The following is a 24,044-nucleotide window of genomic DNA, read 5'->3' as shown; positions in this document are numbered from 1 at the left end:
CAATATTTACTTTTAAAATGTTTATGTAGAGTAAAATATGAGTTAAGGTGTTGTAAACCGAACTTTTGTATTTTACTCACAAATAATTTCCCTTAATAATTATTTACAGTTTCTGAAGTAACATTACCTTTCTATTGAATCCAGCTTTTTTATTTAAAAGTTGTTATTAAATATAAAATGTTAGGATGGTTACGTTTATATGGGTGCAACTTTTTTGAGTTAAAAACTGTTATTGTCATTAAATATGAAATGTTAGGATGGTATAATAAGAAGGGCTATTTATGAGTAACTTGAAAAGTTAGTGGTAGCATAGGAAAACAAATGTTATATTGGTGTGTACTCCAACACATCACTTCTTCATTATTTACATTGCACCCTCTCACTCGCTCTTGTTTCATTCCCAAAAAACTTAGGGTTTTTTCTTTTTTACCGATTTTTATACAATATCCTCCATCGACCTTCATTCTGTATAGTTTCGTAGATCTGCTGTCGTTCTAGCTGAAAATCTTACTAGAGTTGCATTATTACATCTCATCCAACCCCCTCTCTCTTGCTCGTAGCTTTATACCCGAAAAAGTATGTTTTTGCCTATTTTGTGTACGATATTCCTCGATTAGCTTTAAATCCATATAGCTTTTTCTGCCTTCGTCAAAGTTGCCGCTTCTGAACTCGATTGAGGGGTGGTGGCAAGGTACGTGTTCTATTGTTCCATATAATAGGTTATTGATGTACGATTTGGTATGTTATGTTCATTTGCAGATTTCAGCCAGTCTAATTGTTTCGCATTCTTTTAGGGTTTTCGTTGAATCATTTTGGGAATATCGCTAACTTGATAACGACACACGAATTCAAAAAAGTATTTCATCGCAGTTTGAAAAGGAAAGCGCTTTCAGAATGTTGAAAAGGGGAAAAAGAAAATTAGGTCAGTTCCCTTAATAATTATTCTTTCTAGTTTTTACTTAATAATAATTGTTCATTTATTGTATCCCTTTGTTGTATTTTCAGTTAAGGTGTTAACATATCAAAGGTTTTTGTAAATATTCCAATAAGAGAATTCAAAATGGCTATGATGGTTTACTAATCTATAATGGAGGTGTTAACATATGAGAGGTTTTTGTAGAAGAATTCAAAACGGTTATGATTGTGTTCTTTAAAGACAAGATTAACATATGAGAGGTTTTTGTAAACACTTTGCTCAGTTTTAAAATGTTTTAAAGAGATATAGGAAGGTATACTAAATTACTAATAGGTATTTTGTCATAATAATCATATTAATAGTTAACTTTTTATACATATAATTGTTTTATTTTTTATTAACAAATAGATAGGTATATGTTTTTATAATTATAATAACAATAATACATTCATATAATAATAGCAACAACAACAAAAATAATAATACATTTACTACATAAAAACATTTTAGAATAATGATTTATATAATATAATTACTGAATCAAACATTGAGGTACTTATTCTAATGTATTGTATAGGAATTATTTTATGTTTAGTTTTCTATTGTATAAACTAAGCTTCTAGTGGGCTAAACAGATGGAATTGCGCACTTGATAGCGGAGTGGGCTAGTGGCCTGTATAATATGATGACTGTAGTTGGCCTTGTAAGGAGATTGAGCTAGTGCAAGTTCACGCCAAACAATGAGTTAAGTCACAACAGGGTTAGTTACTTAGTCTTAAATTTGTGTTATTTTACATTATTTCTTTTGTTTTTATTTTTATTTTTATTGTTTTACAGGTGTATCAACTTGTGTTGTTGATAAGGGATTGGGCTAGTGGACTGGATAATATTTGATGGACTGAAGTTGGGCTAGTGCAACTTCAGTATACTTCTATATTAGTGTAAGTCTTTTAATTCTTGCTATATTTTAATTATTCTACATATGTGTTTATGTTGACATGTGCTATTATATATCTTAAAAAAGCTAATAATCTCTAGTAAATACCATTATTTTTTTTTCAGGTTTTTTAAAATTTCGTTATGTTATATGGTATAAAGTTATTTCTTATACATATAAGTATTTAATTTTTTATTAGATTAAGAAAACATGTATATAAAATTTGTGTGTGTTTTTTTTTTTTAAAATAAGATTTTTACAAAAGGTGGTACCTTTTCTTATTACCAGTTTACTATATTATATTATATAGTTATATATATAAATGTTTCAATGATTAGGTAACGTGTTAAGTATCTAAGTTTTTCTGAGTTGTTGTGTTGGTGTGTTTACGCATGCGTGTTAAGATTAATAATATCACTGTGTAACAGCCCTCGTACAACAAATAAAACGCAAAAGCTTAAATACTTGCCGATGAAGAATGACTAAGATTAATAATATCACTGTGTTGTAGCCCTCGTACAACTTAATTAATATTTGTATCTAAATTAAACAAAATAAAGTGTTAATTAGATTATTGATTAACTATTTACTTATTGTTTTTTTTAACTATATGTTTATACCTTGTAAACTATTTAAATATAAAAAACCTTTTTCATTATCATATCTATATCGATTAACAGTTAATAACCACCACTCCTTTGTGTACTAACCCACACCCCACGTTCAATAAAATAAAAATAGGTTCAACTGTTTATAAAAACTGCCATATATATATGTTTATATAGAATACTTGTTCAATATAAAAAATTGATACATGAATGAAAGCTACTTGAATTTAAGTTTATAAATCTGTTAACAAAGGTGTGCATTTTTATTAGTATTGTTGGAAACTGAGAATATTTGACTGCTTATTGTAGTAGCATAAAGATTAGTATAACATAATATTTATTTGTAACTTTTGAAAAATGTTAAGCTTGCGGTGAGCATTCTAATGAAAAAACTTGAGCTTTTTTAACAAAAAATAAAACTTTTTTTAACATACAAATGCTATAAATGGAACATTAACCTTTAAGACACACATTAACTTTTAAGACACACATATTTAAGTGTTTAGACTTTTTGTTTTATTTTTTATTGTTTTGGGTGTTAAGTTTAAAAGAGTAGGGCTGCTAGTACATTCTTTAGAATTATGTTTATATGAAGTAACCATTGAGTTTTCCAGATGTGTATTATAAAGAGGTTCTTTAAACACTTTCAAAATAAGCATTAAGATTATAAAAACATAAAAGAACCTAAGCAAGAACTAAAATATCTATGTATCTAAAAACATAATAATAATATCTATGTATCTAAAACACATTATGATAAAAAGAGAAGTGTTACCTGTAGTTAAAGAAAATCTAGAAATCTTTATATACCTGTAATGATTACGGTCAACATTAGAAATGACAATGTTTGTAAAACACATAAACAATAAAAAGAGAAGCCTTGCTAACCGTGTAGAATATACATTTTAATGGATCTAGGTGAACCCTAGGTTAACAGCGGAATAAATACAAACATGCTTAGCTCTTTTTCTCATAGGCGTAATATCCTTTTCCAGATCTTCGGTTTCACTATTAATGTGTATCACCTCATCCCACTTCCAATTCTTTAATGCATTTGTCCTTTTGTTGATTCTTTCAAACTTGCAAACCTAAAAAAACATTTCAGTCATGAGAACATCAGTATGATAATAGGATGTGTTTATGTAACACCTCGAATTTTTGTGTCCAATGATGTGTTAACACGTGTCATTTGTTTACACGTGGCATCTATAATTAATAAAGGACTAATTTTGACAAACCTTGAAAGTATATATAAATTCGAGGGTTATAAATGTCAACAAGGGTAAATATACTGTATAGTATCCCTAAATAATGCTTAAACCTTCAAACGAATAAATTATAGATCGTACAAAAATAAAACGCGGAAGAAAGTGAGAGATTACAAACTACAGGGGTTAACTGTGTCAACATGTTTAATAATACCTCTGAGTGACCCTTTAACGTTCCCAAGACTTTGTAACGGTATTATACCCTCACTAAAATAATATATATAAATTTCGCGAAGTTTCGATATGAAACAAGAAAGATACGATCGAATTCGTAGAAAAAGGGTTAAAAGCGTCAACAGTGAAAGTTAAGGCTTTCCAAAATAATTAATAAATAAACCGGGGACTTAATAGCGCGGGTAATTAACACGAGGCCCCTATCGGTAAATAACCGAGGGCCAAACCGCAAAGTTACCCCTTCAAATCCGAAAGGTCAGGCAAATCATTACGAAAGATTTCGTTATTAATGGCCCGATTCTGATAATCATGACAAAAGATTTAAAAATCCTGAAATATTAACCTTAGGCGACCCGCGTGAAGTTTCAACATAAGTTGAGGCGGGCCGCGAGCCTCCTCTAATTCGCGTCTGCTATTTGAACTTTAGGCGACCCGCGTTAAAAAGCATGGAAAGTCCCATGCGGGCCGCGTAAAGTGCCCAGATGCAGAAAAATGGTAACTACTTGGCTTTTGGAACTTGTGAACGATTATGCATGTAATTATGGGGCATGGGCACCCTACAAATGACCCATACATTTAGGGGACAACTACCCATCAGCTCTTGACTGATAGTAGGACTTGCAATGATCATAAGTGGCCTTCTTTGGCTATAAATAGCCACTTCTTGTGCATTACCAATCACATAACTCAAAAACACTTATAACTGATCATTCAAGAGCTCTCTAGCTTTCCCTTCTGTTCTCTCATCAAGAGTTAACTTCTGTAAGTCGTTCATAACCATTTTGGTTTCACATTTCCATAGTTATAGCCTAAAAACGCAACCGTCGTAACTAACGGTTGTCATTGCAATATCTTGCAAACGATTCAGTCTTATGACGAATCAAAAATGGTTATGAGTTGGTATTTATGTGGGTATTAAACCTCTAAAATGGTTCCCCCTGATCACCACTCTAACTATGTCAATTATCGAGTCAAACGTGCGGTTAAAAAGTCAACAGAAAACTATTTTAGCGATTTATGCATAATCTGTAATGTATATGTTATGGAACCTGTTTTGACAATCATAAAACATGATAATAAGTATATAAACCTGTTTGCGCTCGTTTGAATCGATCATTTACTATATAGAACCGGTTCGGAGCCGAAAGTCGCAAAAGTTTGACTTTTGCTTTGACTTCAGTTCTGACCCGTTTTAGTGAGGTATAAATATACCTTAGGACTCTCTTAGGACCAGGTCACATGTTGGTATAAGCCTCTGTGGTCGGTTCATGAGTTATCCGAGTCTTTAGCGCATTTCCGTCATTCGCCTAAAAGTTGACCGTAACGGCCTTTTAAAATTTAAACGAGTATTTCGGACACGTGAACGGACCAAAACCTTACTTATTAAATTATAAGCATGTCCCTAAAGTTTCACGTCAATCCGAGGTCTAGAATGAGAGTTATGCTAAAAGGCGCACTTTTAAGAAAGTTTTGTAATTAACGGCGCAATTAGCATAACGCCCATCTAACCCAAGTTTTCGTCACCAAAACTTTTACCCACTGTGGTAAAATAATATTTTGGGAATTTTAAAGATTTTTAATAATTTTTACCTTGCTCATAACCTGCGGTTATGGCTACGGTTCGGTAAATACCGAATATGCCCTTTTTGGCCAAAACGGGAGTTCTACAAGGTCTTTTGACCCGATTCCAGTTGCTACTAATTTTAAATAATAAATAAAGTATTTTAAGCTTTATAAGCTGTTCGGGAAACTCAGATTTCCTGTAGAACTCGAAAATCTTTTCTTTAAAGTCTTTAAAATGACCGAAAAGCCCCTACGGGGCATAATATAAACTTAAACTCGTTACGGGCATTACGGAAGGTATCCTACTGATACCAAAATACTTTTAAGGCATATTGACTTAGGAAATAAGCGTACGACTCTTATGGTTAACCGTTTCGCCTATTTGCGCACACGGTACGGCCCACGGAACTAGTTTTCGTGCAATAGCCGATATGGGTCAAAGTATACTATTTGAACCCCAAAATCCAGAGTATGAACTATAAACCCATATAAAACAAGTCTCTGAACTTGTGAGGTCCAAATCATACTCCATTCTCGGTTTTCGCCTTTTCGTGCGAATTAACCATATCTATATATCGGAATCAACCGGTTTAAGCTACGGCTAATACAAGGACCGTTAGGATTCTAAGAGGTTAATTAAAACCTTCGTTCCAGATTAGGAGCCCCAGTAAAAGCTATCGGTGACTTGATCTTAATTAAGGATTTATACTTGCAAAGGTAAATACTTTTGACTTATTTCCCCTATATGGGCTTGGGTTACGGTATATTAATACCGCTTGATTGAGCACTATATTCGTCCACCGCTTAGGTGGATAACTAAATAATATGATTGGCTCATTTAAACAGTTTTGTTGCTTATAAGCCTTTGGGGGGTTTAATGACCGTTGTCCCGGATATCCTCGGCATCATTTTACGAAATGGCCACGACCATCGACATCCCGGTGTAGGCGTACACCCGGTATAAAGTGTCGACATTAAAACTAAAAGACGTAGCCGTTGGTTTCTGTACTACGGTTTTACGCAAACGTGGTGTGTCTATAAATCTTTAACCCGGCACGACCCGGGCTACTGAACGCATAAAAGAACATGTAAAACGTTCACAAGATCATTATGAATTTTCCCAAGTTATAAAAGAGTTTGTGCCTTGTGCATTCAAATCAATTTTAATAAACATTTTCAAATGTGTCAGTTGAATGTATTTACCAGTGTAAACTGACGTATTTTCCCCAAAAAGATTAAGTGCAGGTACCTAAACGTAATTGGCTGGTATTAGCTCCCTAGCGTCGGGATAAGCCTCGCAAGCTTGATTGCAGTATCTAATGGAACAATATTTTATCTTTATTTTCGATCCGCTGTGGATATTCAACTCTGTAATACATTATGATATTACATTCAGGGGTTGAAATTTATATATTTATCTTATGCTTCCGCTGTGCATTATATAATTGTGTGGTTTGACTATATTGTTGCCAACATCGTCACGGTAATCCCCCACCGGGCCCACCGGTGAGACACGTGGAAATCGGGGTGTGACAGGTTGGTATCAGAGCCAACATTGAGTGAATTAAACACTATCCTATTGTGTTTAATCTCAGTGACACAATTGCACATACTTGAGTCTAGACAAGAACTTAGGACAAATTCGGATTAATACTCCTTTTTGTCTTTATTTTCGATTTGATTTTTAATAAGTTTTGGAGCAGGAAAATGCCACCTGTTATATTCCGAGGAAGAGGAAGGGGACGAAGAGGCCGAGGAGAAATCGTGACCCATCACGATCAAGAAGCTGGACCATCTGGTACAAGACATCCTTCGATGACAAGGAGCGAAGAGCCACAACGACGAAGAGATCTTTACGAACCAGCGAGGCATTCCACTTCGCACAGCTCGACGCCATCCTACCGGCACTCCTTTGGGCCAGATTCGGAAAATAATCCCAACAATCCACAACCTTCCTTCATACCTCTACAACGTTCGGTTTCACACCGGAATTATGACGACCCTAGTCCATACTATGTAGCTCAGTTTAATCCGGCTGACTACATACAGGAACCTTCAGGATTTGTTCCGCTTGGTCCACAAGACCACTTTTCTGAAGATCCCATGGAGGAAGATGAGGATCCAACTGAACCAGCTCGTGGTACGCCCACGCATCCGATAGAAGTATCTGATGGATCTTCATATCATGGTCCGCAGTATCAAGGCCCAGACAGCTTTATGGCCTTGTTTGACCGACATGAGTGGTACAACACACCATCTCATCAGACATCGCAACCAAGACATCCACAGGATCCATCTGAGGATTCACGCTTTGAGGCAGTTACGCCACCACCTCCGCCACCGGCACAACCAGTTATACCTGATCCGCCGAGGCGTAGGAGGACCAATGCTCGTATGTCTACACGAGGAGGAGGGGGTAACCACTTCAGCACTCCTCGACATTCTAGTAGTAGCCACTATCCGCCACTACATGAAGAAGGACCTTCAAGTCCTATACAGGAAGCGAACTCCGCACCTACTGCACGAAATTCGCCACCATTTGGGTATGACCAATCCATACCAGCTTACACAGGTCCAACGGCCTACAACCCGTTTGAACCGTCACAAGCACAATACAACTACGGCTATGAGCGCGACCCATATGTGGTGTCGGCAAGATATAATGCGCGCTACCCTGACGGAGCACATGGAAACATGGGACCACCGGACTACTCAGCTCATGGGTATCCAATACCTCCCAGACCTCCAGTTCCGCATCAAGCGCCGCAACCACGTTTTTCTCCTCCTGAACAGGAAGAAATACTCCATCGACTAGATCGTGTGGAGAGAGAGTTCGAGGAAGAAAAGAAAAGCCACCGAGGATTTCTCAAGGGCTTGGCGAACCTACTAAAGGGCAAAAAGAAGAAACGTGACCATTAGCCTTAATAGTAGTACTACTGTAATTTCTACTTTGAAATAAGTCCCTGCGTGGACAACTTATCGTATTTCAGTCCCTACGTGGACTTATATTTAGTCCTTGCATGGACACCTACCTTGTTTTAGTCCCTGCGCGGACTTGTCACTTATTTTAAAACCTCTATGGAGGTATGTATTATTTGAAAGACCCGTTTAGGGCAATATGTAATTGTATTTGAGATTTTGGAATGTATGTTATGAGTTTTGTTTTAATAGATATAAAAATAAATCAAAACCATTCCTTTTATATTGATCTGCCTAAATAAAGAATCTTAAGGGGGTGAAACCTAGCTTGGGGTCTTTTAAGATCAGTCAAGATGGTACGACCTAGCTGAAAAGATTCTGAATCCTTGTTAACCTCTGTACTCATGTTAACATCCATGGCTGATGTGATTCGTTATAATCACGCACGTCATTCTTATACGATAATCCTTTGAGGATTTCAAAACCCAACTAAATGATATATAGATCGTGGGTTAAATCACCAATGAAGGTGATCAATATTACAAAGACATCCATTTAGCGATGCAATGCCTACGGGCCAATATTATAAAGACATCCATTTAGCGATGCAATGCCTACGGGCCAATATTACAAAGACATCCATTTAGCGATGCAATGCCTACGGGCCAATATTATAAAGACATCCATTTAGCGATGCAATGCCTACGGGCCAATATTATAAAGACATCCATTAGTGGTGCAGTGCCTACGGGCCAGTATTATTAAAACATCCATTAGTGGTGCAGTGCCTACGGGCCAGTATTATTAAAACATCCATTAGTGATGTAGTGCCTACGGGCCAATATTATTAAAACATCCATTAGTGATGTAGTGCCTACGGGCCAACCATATTAAGACATCCATTAGAGGTGTAGTGCCTATGGGCCATAATAATTGTCTTATAAAGACAAAAGGCAGTAGCAGTCTATGACTCTCTGTCAGAAAGAGATAAAAGAACTACGGTTCAACTCTCTATGCCTTTGATTCTCTGAAATCTCGGCTAATATTATAAAACATCATCATGATTAGGCTTTATGCCGCCAATACTATCTATATAGTTGAAATAGGAGATATTCAGATCCTAATATATAATGAAATAATAAGTTAACCAGATATGGTCTCTATACCATGGTTGACAAATTGTCATAAAAGACAATTTTATAATAATCTCCTAAATTAAAATTTTGTTATTTTCTGTAACAGATTCAAGTTACAATGGCGGATCCCGATGGAGAGAACAGCCACACAAATGAAGATGACTATGACAATGCGTCAGTACATTTGACAGGCGCACAGCTAAAGGCTCTGATCAACAATGCTGTCCAGGCAGCTATTGATCGTCAACATACTGAGTCTCAAGGCAGAACTGTGTCAAAACCACCCTCTAAACCAAAGACACACTCCAAACCACCCTCTGAACCCAAGAAAGATGACGACAAGCATTCGTCTACTGAGCACAGCGTTCATCGCGAGAGAGAATATACTGATGCGTCCAGTGCTAAGGGTTGCACCTACAAATACTTTGTATCATGCAAGCCCCGTGAATTTACAGGGGAGAAAGGTGCGGTTGACTGTATAACCTGGCTGGACGAGATGGACACGATTGTGGACATCAGCGGGTGCGCTGAGAGGGACGTGGTTAAGTTTGTGTCCCAGTCATTCAAGGGCGAGGCCCTGGCGTGGTGGAGAGCTCTGGTGCAGGCTTCAGGTAAGTCTGCCTTGTACAAAATGTCATAGGGGGAGTTTATTACCCTCATAAAAGAAAACTACTGCCCTCAGCACGAGGTTGAGAAGATTGAGGCTGATTTTGTCTCACTAGTGATGACAAACCTGGATTGTCAAGCTTATCTGACAAGCTTTAACACTATGTCACGCCTGGTGCCATATCTTGTGACACCAGAACCTCGAAGGATTGCCCGATTCATTGGGGGCTTAGAACCGGCGATTAAGGCCAGTGTGAAGGCCTCTAGGCCGACGACCTTCAGGTCAGTTACTGACCTCTCCTTGTCTCTTACACTTGATGCTGTCCGTCTGAGGGCACAAAGGAGCAAGGAGGCTGAGAAGCGAAAGCGTGAGGATGATACCTCACGAAAGTCCGGTAAAAAGCACCGTGGAAACGGTGAGGGCAAGAAAGGGTCGGAGGCAAGACAAGCTGATGGAAGACCTTACTGCAAGGTCTGCAAGAAACCTCACTCCGGGAAGTGTAGGTTTGCGTCTGGTTCACAGTCGCAACAAAAGACTCCATCCTGTGGGCTATGCAAGTCCAAGGATCATAAGACAGTGGAGTGCAAAAAGATAAAGGACGCAACCTGCTTTAATTGCAATGAAAAGGGGCACATAAAGAGTAATTGCCCGACGTATGCCAAGAAGGCGGAAGAGACGAAGAAATCAAATGCGAGAATTTTTCGCTTGGATGCAAAGGAAGCAGTTAAGGACGACAATGTGCTTACAGGTACTTTTCTCGTAAATAATATATTTGCAAGAGTACTATTCGATTCTGGCGCTGACAAATCCTTTGTAGACCAGGAATTTTGCCAACTACTAAATATGCCAATCAAAACCCTAGACATGAAATACGAAGTAGAGTTAGCAGACGGAACGATAGAAACCGTCTCTACCGTTCTAGAAGGATGTGAAATATCCATTAGGAACCATTCTTTTCCTTTATCTCTACTTCCCTTCAAATTGGCGGGTTTTGATATCGTGCTAGGCATGGACTGGTTATCCCATAACCAGGCCCAAATCATTTGCGGCAAGCGGCAAATAGTTTTAAAGACTCCGAGTGGTGAATCTCTTACCATTCGAGGGGATACGCATTACGGATTGCCCGAAGACGTATCTATGCTGAAAGCTTCAAGGTGTTTGAACAGAGGCTGTGTAATTTACATGGCTCAAGTGATAATTGAAGAACCAAAGCCGAAGATCGAGGATCTTCCCGTCATTTCTGAATACCCTGAGGTTTTTCCTGAAGAACTACCTGGTTTGCCACCAGATAGACAAGTGGAGTTCAGAATTGACATCATTCCTGGAGCAGCTCCGATAGCCAGAGCACCTTACAGATTAGCGCCAACGGAAATGAAAGAACTGAGGACCCAGTTGGATGAACTGCTGGCGAAAGGTTTTATCAAACCTAGTTCATCTCCCTGGGGAGCTCCTGTCCTATTTGTAAAGAAGAAGGACGGGTCGATGCGGTTGTGCATCGACTATAGAGAGCTGAATAAAGTTACCATAAAGAACAGATATCCTTTACCAAGGATCGATGATCTGTTCGACCAGCTGCAAGGAGCAAGCTACTTCTCCAAAATCGACTTAAGGTCGGGTTATCATCAACTAAGGGTCAGAGATGAAGATGTACACAAGACTGCATTTAGGACTCGCTATGGTCACTACGAGTTCCTAGTGATGCCTTTTGGGCTCACAAATGCACCGGCTGCGTTCATGGATCTCATGAATCGCGTTTGCAAGCCGTATCTAGATAAATTCGTCATAGTCTTCATCGACGATATCCTTATTTATTCCAAGAATCAAGCTGACCACGAGAAGCACCTCCGTTGTATTCTCGAATTACTACAGCGTGAGAAACTCTACGCCAAATTCTCGAAATGTGAATTCTGGCTACGAGAAGTTCAGTTTTTAGGACACATTGTGAGTGAGCGTGGTATCCAAGTGGATCCCGCTAAGGTAGAGGCAGTCATGAACTGGCAAGAGCCAAAGACGCCTACCGAAATTCGTAGCTTCCTGGGATTAGCAGGATACTACCGAAGATTTATTGAAAATTTTTCAAGGATTGCTGCGCCCTTGACTTCCTTGACCAAGAAGAAAGAAAAGTACATTTGGGGCCCGAAGCAGCAAGAGTCCTTTGAAATATTGAAGCAGAAGCTAAGCAACGCACCTGTGTTGACATTACCGGAAGGTACAGATGAATTCGTAGTTTACTGCGATGCATCACACACAGGCATGGGGTGTGTTCTTATGCAGAAGGGCAAGGTGATTGCCTATGCTTCAAGACAATTAAAGGTGCATGAAAAGAATTACACCACCCATGATTTGGAGTTGGGTGCCGTTGTGTTTGCACTTAAGTTATGGAGGCATTACCTTTATGGCATTAAATTTGTGATTTATTCTGATCACAAAAGCCTCCAGCACCTGTTCAACCAGAAAGAGTTGAACATGAGACAGCGTCGTTGGATGGAAACCCTGAATGATTATGATTGTGAAATCAGGTACCATCCCGGCAAGGCGAATGTAGTCGCCGATGCCTTGAGCAGGAAAGAAAGGGTAAAACCCATTCGAATCAATGCCAAGAGCATTGAGGTTAAAAATAATTTGATTGAAAGGATTTTGGCTGCACAGCGAGAGGCTGTGTTGGAAGCTAATTATCCTAATGAAAAGCTGGGAGTAACTGAGGAGCAGTTGACTCTTAGCAAGGATGGAATCCTAAGACTGAATGGACGTATATGGGTTCCAGTTTACGGAGGACTACGTGATGTTGTTCTCCAGGAAGCCCATAGTTCCAAATACTCGGTCCATCCTGGTGCTGATAAAATGTACCAAGACTTAAAGGCAAATTATTGGTGGATAGGCTTGAAAAAGTCTGTAGCCACCCATGTAGCAAAGTGCTTGACTTGTGCTCAAGTCAAAGCCGAACACCAAAAGCCGTCCGGCTTGCTACAACAGCCTGAACTTCCCGAGTGGAAGTGGGAATGCGTAACTATGGATTTCATAACCAAGTTACCCAAGACCAGGAAAGGAAACGATACAATATGGGTCATAGTCGATAGGCTGACTAAATCAGCTCATTTTCTACCCATCAAGGAGACGTATAGCTCCGATATGCTAGCCCAACTATATGTTGATAAGATTGTAGCCTTACACGGCATACCTGTGTCTATTATCTCCGACAGGGATACTAGATACACGTCACACTTCTGGAAAAGTTTCCAGCAATCTTTGGGCACGCGTTTAAACTTTAGTACGGCTTACCATCCACAGACGGACGGCCAAAGTGAGCGTACTATTCAAACGCTAGAAGACATGCTTCGTGCATGTGCGAACGATTTAGGTGGTAACTGGGATAAAAACCTACCCCTGATCGAATTCTCCTACAATAATAGCTACCACGCCAGCATAAAGGCTGCGCCTTTTGAGGCATTATATGGTAGGAAATGCAGATCGCCTGTTTGTTGGGCGGAAGTAGGAGAGGTCCAATTATCGGGACCAGAGATTGTTTTCCAGACGACGGACAAGATTGTCCAGATCCGGGAACGTCTCAAGGCTGCCCGCGATAGGCAGAAGAGCTACGCTGATCCAAAGCGTAAGGATTTCCACTTCGAAGTAGGTGAAAAGGTATTACTTAAGGTGTCACCCTGGAAGGGGGTGATGCGTTTCGGCAAGAAGGGCAAGCTGAGTCCGAGATACATAGGGCCTTTTGAGGTCATTGAACGAGTCGGATCAGTTGCCTATAAACTAAACTTGCCGGAAGAGCTCAATGGAATTCACAATGTGTTCCACATCTGCAATCTCAAAAAGTGCTTCGCCGACGAGTCGTTGGTGATTCCACACACAGATGTGCATATAGATGAGAGCTTAAAGTTTATAGAAAAACCCTTGTCGATTGAAGATCGACAGGTAAAGAAGCTTCGCAGAAAGCACGTACCGATTGTAAAAGTCAAATGGGATGCTCGTAGAGGTCCTGAATATACGTGGGAAGTCGAAGCTACAATGAAAGAAAAATACCCCTACTTATTTGAGTAAATCTCGGGTCGAGATTTATTTTAAGGGGGTGAGGATGTAACACCTCGAATTTTTGTGTCCAATGATGTGTTAACACGTGTCATTTGTTTACACGTGGCATCTATAATTAATAAAGGACTAATTTTGACAAACCTTGAAAAGTATATATAAATTCGAGGGTTATAAATGTCAACAAGGGTAAATATACTGTATAGTATCCCTAAATAATGCTTAAACCTTCAAACGAATAAATTATAGATCGTACAAAAATAAAACGCGGAAGAAAGTGAGAGATTACAAACTACAGGGGTTAACTGTGTCAACATGTTTAATAATACCTCTGAGTGACCCTTTAACGTTCCAAGACTTTGTAACGGTATTATACCCTCACTAAAATAATATATATAAATTTCGCGAAGTTTCGATATGAAACAAGAAAGATACGATCGAATTCGTAGAAAAAGGGTTAAAAGCGTCAACAGTGAAAGTTAAGGCTTCCAAAAATAAACGATAGAAACCGTCTCTACCGTTCTAGAAGGATGTGAAATATCCATTAGGAACCATTCTTTTCCTTTATCTCTACTTCCCTTCAAATTGGCGGGTTTTGATATCGTGCTAGGCATGGACTGGTTATCCATAACCAGGCCCAAATCATTTGCGGCAAGCGGCAAATAGTTTTAAAGACTCCGAGTGGTGAATCTCTTTACCATTCGAGGGATACGCATTACGGATTGCCCGAAGACGTATCTATGCTGAAAGCTTCAAGGTGTTTGAACAGAGGCTGTGTAATTTACATGGCTCAAGTGATAATTGAAGAACCAAAGCCGAAGATCGAGGATCTTCCCGTCATTTCTGAATACCCTGAGGTTTTTCCTGAAGAACTACCTGGTTTGCCACCAGATAGACAAGTGGAGTTCAGAATTGACATCATTCCTGGAGCAGCTCGATAGCCAGAGCACCTTACAGATTAGCGCCAACGGAAATGAAAGAACTGAGGACCCAGTTGGATGAACTGCTGGCGAAAGGTTTTATCAAACCTAGTTCATCTCCCTGGGGAGCTCCTGTCCTATTTGTAAAGAAGAAGGACGGGTCGATGCGGTTGTGCATCGACTATAGAGAGCTGAATAAAGTTACCATAAGAACAGATATCCTTTACCAAGGATCGATGATCTGTTCGACCAGCTGCAAGGAGCAAGCTACTTCTCCAAAATCGACTTAAGGTCGGGTTATCATCAACTAAGGGTCAGAGATGAAGATGTACACAAGACTGCATTTAGGACTCGCTATGGTCACTACGAGTTCCTAGTGATGCCTTTTGGGCTCACAAATGCACCGGCTGCGTTCATGGATCTCATGAATCGCGTTTGCAAGCCGTATCTAGATAAATTCGTCATAGTCTTCATCGACGATATCCTTATTTATTCCAAGAATCAAGCTGACCACGAGAAGCACCTCCGTTGTATTCTCGAATTACTACAGCGTGAGAAACTCTACGCCAAATTCTCGAAATGTGAATTCTGGCTACGAGAAGTTCAGTTTTTAGGACACATTGTGAGTGAGCGTGGTATCCAAGTGGATCCCGCTAAGGTAGAGGCAGTCATGAACTGGCAAGAGCCAAAGACGCCTACCGAAATTCGTAGCTTCCTGGGATTAGCAGGATACTACCGAAGATTTATTGAAAATTTTTCAAGGATTGCTGCGCCCTTGACTTCCTTGACCAAGAAGAAAGAAAAGTACATTTGGGGCCCGAAGCAGCAAGAGTCCTTTGAAATATTGAAGCAGAAGCTAAGCAACGCACCTGTGTTGACATTACCGGAAGGTACAGATGAATTCGTAGTTTACTGCGATGCATCACACACAGGCATGGGGTGTGTTCTTATGCAGAAGGGCAAGGTGATTGCCTATGCTTCAAGACAATTAAAGGTGCATGAAAAGAATTACACCACCCATGATTTGGAGTTGGGTGCCGTTGTGTTTGCACTTAAGTTATGGAGGCATTACCTTTATGGCATTAAATTTGTGATTTATTCTGATCACAAAAGCCTCCAGCACCTGTTCAACCAGAAAGAGTTGAACATGAGACAGCGTCGTTGGATGGAAACCCTGAATGATTATGATTGTGAAATCAGGTACCATCCCGGCAAGGCGAATGTAGTCGCCGATGCCTTGAGCAGGAAAGAAAGGGTAAAACCCATTCGAATCAATGCCAAGAGCATTGAGGTTAAAAATAATTTGATTGAAAGGATTTTGGCTGCACAGCGAGAGGCTGTGTTGGAAGCTAATTATCCTAATGAAAAGCTGGGAGTAACTGAGGAGCAGTTGACTCTTAGCAAGGATGGAATCCTAAGACTGAATGGACGTATATGGGTTCCAGTTTACGGAGGACTACGTGATGTTGTTCTCCAGGAAGCCCATAGTTCCAAATACTCGGTCCATCCTGGTGCTGATAAAATGTACCAAGACTTAAAGGCAAATTATTGGTGGATAGGCTTGAAAAAGTCTGTAGCCACCCATGTAGCAAAGTGCTTGACTTGTGCTCAAGTCAAAGCCGAACACCAAAAGCCGTCCGGCTTGCTACAACAGCCTGAACTTCCCGAGTGGAAGTGGGAATGCGTAACTATGGATTTCATAACCAAGTTACCCAAGACCAGGAAAGGAAACGATACAATATGGGTCATAGTCGATAGGCTGACTAAATCAGCTCATTTTCTACCCATCAAGGAGACGTATAGCTCCGATATGCTAGCCCAACTATATGTTGATAAGATTGTAGCCTTACACGGCATACCTGTGTCTATTATCTCCGACAGGGATACTAGATACACGTCACACTTCTGGAAAAGTTTCCAGCAATCTTTGGGCACGCGTTTAAACTTTAGTACGGCTTACCATCCACAGACGGACGGCCAAAGTGAGCGTACTATTCAAACGCTAGAAGACATGCTTCGTGCATGTGCGAACGATTTAGGTGGTAACTGGGATAAAAACCTACCCCTGATCGAATTCTCCTACAATAATAGCTACCACGCCAGCATAAAGGCTGCGCCTTTTGAGGCATTATATGGTAGGAAATGCAGATCGCCTGTTTGTTGGGCGGAAGTAGGAGAGGTCCAATTATCGGGACCAGAGATTGTTTTCCAGACGACGGACAAGATTGTCCAGATCCGGGAACGTCTCAAGGCTGCCCGCGATAGGCAGAAGAGCTACGCTGATCCAAAGCGTAAGGATTTCCACTTCGAAGTAGGTGAAAAGGTATTACTTAAGGTGTCACCCTGGAAGGGGGTGATGCGTTTCGGCAAGAAGGGCAAGCTGAGTCCGAGATACATAGGGCCTTTTGAGGTCATTGAACGAGTCGGATCAGTTGCCTATAAACTAAACTTGCCGGAAGAGCTCAATGGAATTCACAATGTGTTCCACATCTGCAATCTCAAAAAGTGCTTCGCCGACGAGTCGTTGGTGATTCCACACACAGATGTGCATATAGATGAGAGCTTAAAGTTTATAGAAAAACCCTTGTCGATTGAAGATCGACAGGTAAAGAAGCTTCGCAGAAAGCACGTACCGATTGTAAAAGTCAAATGGGATGCTCGTAGAGGTCCTGAATATACGTGGGAAGTCGAAGCTACAATGAAAGAAAAATACCCCTACTTATTTGAGTAAATCTCGGGTCGAGATTTATTTTAAGGGGGTGAGGATGTAACACCTCGAATTTTTGTGTCCAATGATGTGTTAACACGTGTCATTTGTTTACACGTGGCATCTATAATTAATAAAGGACTAATTTTGACAAACCTTGAAAGTATATATAAATTCGAGGGTTATAAATGTCAACAAGGGTAAATATACTGTATAGTATCCCTAAATAATGCTTAAACCTTCAAACGAATAAATTATAGATCGTACAAAAATAAAACGCGGAAGAAAGTGAGAGATTACAAACTACAGGGGTTAACTGTGTCAACATGTTTAATAATACCTCTGAGTGACCCTTTAACGTTCCCAAGACTTTGTAACGGTATTATACCCTCACTAAAATAATATATATAAATTTCGCGAAGTTTCGATATGAAACAAGAAAGATACGATCGAATTCGTAGAAAAAGGGTTAAAAGCGTCAACAGTGAAAGTTAAGGCTTTCCAAAATAATTAATAAATAAACCGGGGACTTAATAGCGCGGGTAATTAACACGAGGCCCCTATCGGTAAATAACCGAGGGCCAAACCGCAAAGTTACCCCTTCAAATCCGAAAGGTCAGGCAAATCATTACGAAAGATTTCGTTATTAATGGCCCGATTCTGATAATCATGACAAAAGATTTAAAAATCCTGAAATATTAACCTTAGGCGACCCGCGTGAAGTTTCAACATAAGTTGAGGCGGGCCGCGAGCCTCCTCTAATTCGCGTCTGCTATTTGAACTTTAGGCGACCCGCGTTAAAAAGCATGGAAAGTCCCATGCGGGCCGCGTAAAGTGCCCAGATGCAGAAAAATGGTAACTACTTGGCTTTTGGAACTTGTGAACGATTATGCATGTAATTATGGGGCATGGGCACCCTACAAATGACCCATACATTTAGGGGACAACTACCCATCAGCTCTTGACTGATAGTAGGACTTGCAATGATCATAAGTGGCCTTCTTTGGCTATAAATAGCCACTTCTTGTGCATTACCAATCACATAACTCAAAAACACTTATAACTGATCATTCAAGAGCTCTCTAGCTTTCCCTTCTGTTCTCTCATCAAGAGTTAACTTCTGTAAGTCGTTCATAACCATTTTGGTTTCACATTTCCATAGTTATAGCCTAAAAACGCAACCGTCGTAACTAACGGTTGTCATTGCAATATCTTGCAAACGATTCAGTCTTATGACGAATCAAAAATGGTTATGAGTTGGTATTTATGTGGGTATTAAACCTCTAAAATGGTTCCCCCTGATCACCACTCTAACTATGTCAATTATCGAGTCAAACGTGCGGTTAAAAAGTCAACAGAAAGCTATTTTAGCGATTTATGCATAATCTGTAATGTATATGTTATGGAACCTGTTTTGACAATCATAAAACATGATAATAAGTATATAAACCTGTTTGCGCTCGTTTGAATCGATCATTTACTATATAGAACCGGTTCGGAGCCGAAAGTCGCAAAAGTTTGACTTTTGCTTTGACTTCAGTTCTGACCCGTTTTAGTGAGGTATAAATATACCTTAGGACTCTCTTAGGACCAGGTCACATGTTGGTATAAGCCTCTGTGGTCGGTTCATGAGTTATCCGAGTCTTTAGCGCATTTCCGTCATTCGCCTAAAAGTTGACCGTAACGGCCTTTTAAAATTTAAACGAGTATTTCGGACACGTGAACGGACCAAAACCTTACTTATTAAATTATAAGCATGTCCCTAAAGTTTCACGTCAATCCGAGGTCTAGAATGAGAGTTATGCTAAAAGGCGCACTTTTAAGAAAGTTTTGTAATTAACGGCGCAATTAGCATAACGCCCATCTAACCCAAGTTTTCGTCACCAAAACTTTTACCCACTGTGGTAAAATAATATTTTGGGAATTTTAAAGATTTTTAATAATTTTTACCTTGCTCATAACCTGCGGTTATGGCTACGGTTCGGTAAATACCGAATATGCCCTTTTTGGCCAAAACGGGAGTTCTACAAGGTCTTTTGACCCGATTCCAGTTGCTACTAATTTTAAATAATAAATAAAGTATTTTAAGCTTTATAAGCTGTTCGGGAAACTCAGATTTCCTGTAGAACTCGAAAATCTTTTCTTTAAAGTCTTTAAAATGACCGAAAAGCCCCTACGGGGCATAATATAAACTTAAACTCGTTACGGGCATTACGGAAGGTATCCTACTGATACCAAAATACTTTTAAGGCATATTGACTTAGGAAATAAGCGTACGACTCTTATGGTTAACCGTTTCGCCTATTTGCGCACACGGTACGGCCCACGGAACTAGTTTTCGTGCAATAGCCGATATGGGTCAAAGTATACTATTTGAACCCCAAAATCCAGAGTATGAACTATAAACCCATATAAAACAAGTCTCTGAACTTGTGAGGTCCAAATCATACTCCATTCTCGGTTTTCGCCTTTTCGTGCGAATTAACCATATCTATATATCGGAATCAACCGGTTTAAGCTACGGCTAATACAAGGACCGTTAGGATTCTAAGAGGTTAATTAAAACCTTCGTTCCAGATTAGGAGCCCCAGTAAAAGCTATCGGTGACTTGATCTTAATTAAGGATTTATACTTGCAAAGGTAAATACTTTTGACTTATTTCCCCTATATGGGCTTGGGTTACGGTATATTAATACCGCTTGATTGAGCACTATATTCGTCCACCGCTTAGGTGGATAACTAAATAATATGATTGGCTCATTTAAACAGTTTTGTTGCTTATAAGCCTTTGGGGGGTTTAATGACCGTTGTCCCGGATATCCTCGGCATCATTTTACGAAATGGCCACGACCATCGACATCCCGGTGTAGGCGTACACCCGGTATAAAGTGTCGACATTAAAACTAAAAGACGTAGCCGTTGGTTTCTGTACTACGGTTTTACGCAAACGTGGTGTGTCTATAAATCTTTAACCCGGCACGACCCGGGCTACTGAACGCATAAAAGAACATGTAAAACGTTCACAAGATCATTATGAATTTTCCCAAGTTATAAAAGAGTTTGTGCCTTGTGCATTCAAATCAATTTTAATAAACATTTTCAAATGTGTCAGTTGAATGTATTTACCAGTGTAAACTGACGTATTTTCCCCAAAAAGATTAAGTGCAGGTACCTAAACGTAATTGGCTGGTATTAGCTCCCTAGCGTCGGGATAAGCCTCGCAAGCTTGATTGCAGTATCTAATGGAACAATATTTTATCTTTATTTTCGATCCGCTGTGGATATTCAACTCTGTAATACATTATGATATTACATTCAGGGGTTGAAATTTATATATTTATCTTATGCTTCCGCTGTGCATTATATAATTGTGTGGTTTGACTATATTGTTGCCAACATCGTCACGGTAATCCCCCACCGGGCCCACCGGTGAGACACGTGGAAATCGGGGTGTGACAGTTTACTTTTGCCGATTCATAGAAAGGTTTATACATGATTGGTTGTTGGGTATCCACAATACTCGATGGAATACTTATGTCATTGTGAGAACCATCCAATGCCTCAAACTCCATGTCATCAATTTCCTGTTTTTTACAAAATAATATATGAGAACGGGACAAATAATAACAATAATATCATAGGTATAAAAAATATAATCTAAAGTTGACTATAAAATTGTACTTAACTTAGCCGATTCATATGTAGGTTTACACATGATTGGGTGAACGAAGATATTGTCCATGGATGCAACCTCAAAGAAGAAAAAAAGAAATAAGAAAGGTGGAGTTGACAAAAAGTCGCAATTGCAAAAATAACATATGTTAACAATAAACTACAAATAACTAATGTAAAATAAGATTTAACCTTGACTTGCAGGTCTGACGTTCCATCATATAGTGCCTTTTCGACTACAACTGGTGACTACACAAAGAAATATGAATTAGAAAGTAAGGTATGTATATAATTGCAGATTAAAATGGATTACAAAGTACCTTGTCTTATCTGAATTGGTCGTTGTTGATTATTTCAGCACTGTATTGAAGCTTCTGCGGTTTACATAAATTTAGTATTTACAAAAAAAAAAAAGGCCAATTGAAATAACTATGTTAACCTGCTTCATTTGCATGCCACAGTTTCTAGCAGGCTGTACATCATTCATAACTGAAGGCTTTGGTGGTGACTGGTTCATGCTTGCTGTTTTCAGAAAAGAAAAACACTAAATGATTTTGTAAGTCTCCTCGTTATATAAAAAGAAAAAAATAAACTGCAGGTTCAACTACCCATTTTTTAGGAATTGGGTTGGTTAAACCCTAAAATAAGGAATAACCACCAGAGAATATTAATAATAACAATAAGCTACAAATAATTATTGTAAAATAATGAATTTAACTTTTACTTGCAGGTCAGGTGCTTTGTCATAATGTGCCTCTTCGACTACAACTGGTGACTACATAAAGAAGTATATGAATTAAGAAGTATGGTATGTGTTAATTGCAGATTAAAATGGAATACAAAGTACCTTGTCTGATCTCAGCTGGTCGTTGTTGATTATTTCAACACTGTTTTGAAGCTTCTGCAATTTACATAAATTTAGTTTTTACAAAAAAAAAAAATAAAGGCAGGTTGAAATAACTGTGTTAACCTGCTTCATTTGCATGTTACAGTTTCCTGCAGGCTGATCTTCATGCATAACTGATGGCTTTGGTGATGACTGGTCCATGCTTGAGTATTTCAGACAAAAATGAGAAATGATTAAGCCGGCTTCTCGGTTATATAGAAGAAAAGTAAACTGTAGGTACCACTACCCTTTATTTTAGGAATTGGGTGGTTAAACCCATAACTTCATATTAATCGTGGTTGTTTGGTTTTTTGAAAAAACAATTGTAATCTTGTAGGTAAACTGCATAATAGTGGGTGCTAAAGTTTTGCTAAAAGCCTGAAAAATTGGCATAAATGTAGGAATTTTGGAAAGAAGGGCTGAACTTCGATCAACTGCCCAATTTAGAATGTTCAACCGAAAACCCCACTACCCATGGTTATAGGATGCTAAAATTGTGGAGATCATGGGCAAGAGTTGTGGAGATCATGGCAGCAAAGGTGGAGCTACCAAAACTGTCAGAAAACTTCCATCAACCGCCACAAGAGCGGTTATTTTTTGGAGTTTAAACGGCTGAGATTTCATCTCAGCATGATCTGACGGTGGATATCGATTTAGAAAGTAGTTAGACTTAATGGGTTTAATGTATATATATAATTATTTCTTTTCATTCTACCCATTTTCTTTCATCTCCTTAACTAATTTTCTCTTCTTTTATATTTATTAAACTTGACAACAGTTAATTAATTTTTTTTTCTTTTATTTCGTTTATTAAACTTGAGAATAGAGTGTACCTGCATGAATGTGTGATGATGGGACCATCGTCTCTATCTCGAGCTCACAGACCATTACACGTGGTATGATTTCTACCCTGGACACATGTATTTAACTTATACAAAGTTGGTTTTAAGAAAATCTTATACAAATAACTTTCAAAGCACAAAGTATACCATTAATAATCTCATGCGCCAAATTTGTATTGGTTCTAAAATTGTTCTTTAACGTAATTTAATCGTCCGAACAAGCGATTCTCCGCCCGGCAATATTTAGTCTTATTAATTTGTTCTTCATATAACACATCTTCTTGATAATTTTCTATATTATAATGATTTATTCCGTTAAAAATCGGTTAGCTGTTATTTATATTACTAATACTAGAAGGGTGCCTACGCAATGCGATGGGAAACAAAAACACTGTCAAGGTGTGCATTCTTCGGTTGGTTTGGTTATTATACTCAATCGAAACTGAAGTCATTAGTTAGTCTATTTATCAATTAATCGGTTTTCGGTTAGTTAGTTCGATTTATTCAGTTACATTGACGGTTTTTAGTTTGATTCGTTTAATCTCCAAAACCAAATATGCGCTAAAACCTTTGCTTTGAAATACATTATATATGAAATTATGGTATAAATGCATGAAATATATGTATAAATACATATAAATTGGAAGTATAAATTATGAAATAAATGAACTAAAAGTATAAAAGTAAGAAATATATGAAAATATAAATGGTTCGGTTCAGTTCGGTTAATTTTGGTTAACAAGGGTACAAAAAAAATCAATAACCGGTTTTGGTTAATTCGGGTTTCGCTTAATTGGTTTCAGTTAATATGGTTTTTGGTTAATTTCGATTCCATTTCGTCTGTTTTTTGT

The 24,044-nt window shown here is 38.7% G+C and overlaps 1 long non-coding RNA gene across 6 annotated transcripts; it reads left to right on the top strand.

Annotated features, from left to right (window-relative positions):
* The first annotated feature begins 363 nt into the window (after positions 1-363).
* LOC110875948 lies at positions 364-23,152 on the top strand. Of its 6 annotated transcripts, none has more exons than XR_004882093.1 (10): positions 364-691; positions 795-922; positions 1,552-1,660; positions 1,754-1,857; positions 21,499-21,573; positions 21,670-21,745; positions 21,927-22,021; positions 22,196-22,273; positions 22,458-22,584; positions 22,689-23,152. It is a non-coding gene; the product is annotated as an uncharacterized LOC110875948 (long non-coding RNA). The 6 variants fall into 6 exon arrangements; XR_004882094.1 differs by having other exon boundaries at positions 1,552-1,676; positions 21,670-21,740; XR_004882097.1 differs by having other exon boundaries at positions 1,552-1,676; positions 22,196-22,268; positions 22,468-22,584.
* The last annotated feature ends 892 nt before the right edge of the window (positions 23,153-24,044 follow it).

The sequence above is a fragment of the Helianthus annuus genome, chromosome 15, assembly GCF_002127325.2.
Source record: "Helianthus annuus cultivar XRQ/B chromosome 15, HanXRQr2.0-SUNRISE, whole genome shotgun sequence".
NCBI lineage: Eukaryota > Viridiplantae > Streptophyta > Magnoliopsida > Asterales > Asteraceae > Helianthus > Helianthus annuus.
This window is presented reverse-complemented; position numbering and strand designations above follow the sequence as displayed.